General features: G+C 46.0%; 1 pseudogene; it reads right to left on the reverse strand.

Moving 5' to 3' along the window:
- Nucleotides 1–1,098: 1,098 nt before the first annotated feature.
- LOC120256129 lies at nucleotides 1,099–1,885 on the reverse strand (annotated as a pseudogene).
- Between the last annotated feature and the right edge of the window lie 1,086 nt (nucleotides 1,886–2,971).

The following is a 2,971-nucleotide window of genomic DNA, read 5'->3' on the forward strand; positions in this document are numbered from 1 at the left end:
TACCAAAATGGTACCTCGAAAGGGGTGCTCTTTATGATGCTACGAGGCTGGTATGCGAAAGTGCAATGACGGGCTCGGATAAGATAGGATTGTGTGTGCGGGCCTTGGTGTCCATATTTTTGGCCGAGTTCCCCGTAGCGTAGGCTTCTATGTTACACGGCCGTAATATTTTGTTATCTTCCACCGCTGCCGAAATCTAAGGTTCCACACGAGCTCCGGTTACGAGGCATGGTAGAAGGACCGCTAGGGGATTGGCTCGGGTGTAGGTAGGGTCAAATCTGCGGGGGTCATGCAAATACATAGGCCCCTTCCCTTCTGCCGAGTAGTTTAGAAGGGTTAAGCAGGTAGTACGGGCCCTCTGACTTCCAGTTATGTGCTATGCGACTCCCGCGAAGTGAATGAAGGGAAGCTCTTCGAGCTTTCTCCACTAGCGGCTTATTACGTGGTCGGCATTCCCTCGTGCTCCGTCTTCTTGGCCCCCACTCGAGAGGAGATGAGGGGTCACCTTTCCTTTGGAAACCGTCATGACGCTGTAGGTTTTATGGATGGATTCCGTGGTAGTCTCGCCCCTCCAACTCAATCAATATCAACAAGATGTACGTGACCATGACGGTTAGGGCCGATTGTTCTCTACTATAGGCTAGGCTACTTCTAGCTTCTATAGTGAGTGGCCCTTCCGCTTTCTTTGGTGTAGTTGTAGTTTGTATTGTACTAAATTGAACACATATCAAACAAATGGATCTTTCGGGTACAGTTGCCTTTCTAATTCTCCCTTGTAGCCGTTATCCGAATTCGCGCAAGTGTGTCCACACCCCCTAACTTAACTTGACGAGGAATCCATTCTCGCGAACAAACACACCCCCTACACACACCTAGGAGCACCCCTTCCTGCATATCCATACAAGACCCGAGTAGGCGGGTCGAGGTCCTACGAGGTACCCACTACTCGGAGTACCCTCCCACCAAAAAAAGAGATGTGTGGTTCGGTGGTTCGACCAGAAATGCTATGCTTACGCACAAGACTACCCCTCTTCCCGAAAGCTTCGCGGAGACGACTTGACTCTTTATTTACGACGACGGAGGACCGCCCGTGGGGGTTTACTGCACAAGGCCCCTGCAGAGGAAAAAGCTTTTATCCCAGCGAATAGAAGATGCTCAGCTCCGCACAACATAGGGATTGGCACGCTTTCGGGAAGAACATAGAATAGTAGAGGATCCAGCATGCAGGACACGGCGATCATTAGAAATTCACGAATTAGAGATGCTGTAATATACTCTTTCCCATAACTTCTCATACCAGACCAACCCACTGAAATGCAAATAGGGATCAGAAATGTGGTCAATATCACGAAGAATAATGAAAGACCGTCTATACCCATATACAAATGGATGTTTTCATAAGGAAGCCATCGAAGGCTTTCCACAAATTGAGATTTGGCCGTAGAAGGATCGAATTGTATCCGAGGAACAGGGGGATACAAAAAAGTAATAAGAGAAGCGCACAGACCAATCAATCGTATCGGTCGTATTCTTGAATTTGGAATGAAAAGAAGAGTAATGCTTCCTAGCACGGGACACGGAATAGGACCACTTAGATCGGAATAGCATTCACAGAAATGTTCTAACATAGAGTAGAATCGAACATTGAAAAGATTAGTTGACAAGAGTCAAAAGATGCGGCGCCTAATTACTATACAAACAATAGGGGTCTATCTGTGCAAGTAAGCTGAACACCGTGATTGATGAGTGGGTTACGTGCACCTCTCGCCCAGTGGGAAGTCATGAGGCTAGTCCCCCCCTGAATGAAGAAGTAGTGGGACCCCCTTCCCGCCCACGTATGCGCCTTTATTTAGATTCTCAATATTATACTTTATCCGGATAATCTTTCTAAAAGCAAAAACGCAATTCGTCGATTTCAATCCAAGGTGCACCTTGTCTTTTTTCAGGTAGCTTTATTACGCCTATTCAGCTAGGTGGGTGGGGTAGGAAGGACAGCGAGCGCGTATGAATGAAGATAAGCATCTACTCCATCAATCACTTCTTAATTAAGGCCCTTAATCAGTCACATCCTTCCGCATTGAATGAACCCGTCAATGCGTTATCGGAAACACCCGAAGAAGACTACGGGCTGGTCTTGTCAAATAAATCACTTTTGAAAGAGATAGCTTCTACTACTGGCTACCCTTACCTAATAGCAAAGATAGGAAACAACCTTCTGCCCATAGGTAACAGGTATCTGTTCCGGTCGAGGAAAGCATCTTCGCTCCCCCAGTCGCCTCGGGCGCACTTACCGGCCAAGCTCACGGGTCACGTGTAGGAGCAACCATTTGATTTGACACAAGCAACCAACTATATATGATGTGCAAATATCAGTCGGAATGCCAATCGTGCTAATCTGGGGGGATTCCCGTTAACGGCATATCTCCTGACCGCTTTCGGTTCTATGGTCTGTCACTCCTCCCATCTCCGAAGCAAATTTTTTTGACTGGGCCTCGGGTATCTATCAATAAGAAGAATCCGCTTTTCATGTAACTTTGCTTGTGAATCTGCCTCTCTATAGAGCAAGCATCTGTTACGTACGAAGAGAAGCATTGGCTCACCCTTCTCCTGGCATTATTGCCAAAACCACTTTTTCGTTTTTCTTGTTTTGACGGCTCTGGCGACCTTTTTTTCAGAAAAAAAAGAGGCGCCATTGCTAGAAAAAAAGAGCGGAAAGTGTAGCGCTCGTTTGAGCACTTATACTACGACTTTTTGTTAGAATGGCCGGTCACTCTTGATTTTTCATCTTGCGATGCCCCCGTGTTCTTCTTTTCTCGCTATAGAGTTCTTAGAAAATGAGTAAAATAGTCGATCCAGCTGCGTCTTTTTTACCTTTTTTTCTTTCTTTTTTTCTTTGTGTTTTCTTCAAACAAGAAAGAGATGTCACTTTTTAGATGAGAACTTAACTTGAGGAATTCTTTTCATTCTCTTG

Source organism: Dioscorea cayenensis, unplaced genomic scaffold, assembly GCF_009730915.1.
Source record: "Dioscorea cayenensis subsp. rotundata cultivar TDr96_F1 unplaced genomic scaffold, TDr96_F1_v2_PseudoChromosome.rev07_lg8_w22 25.fasta BLBR01001298.1, whole genome shotgun sequence".
Classification (NCBI taxonomy): Eukaryota; Viridiplantae; Streptophyta; class Magnoliopsida; order Dioscoreales; family Dioscoreaceae; genus Dioscorea; species Dioscorea cayenensis.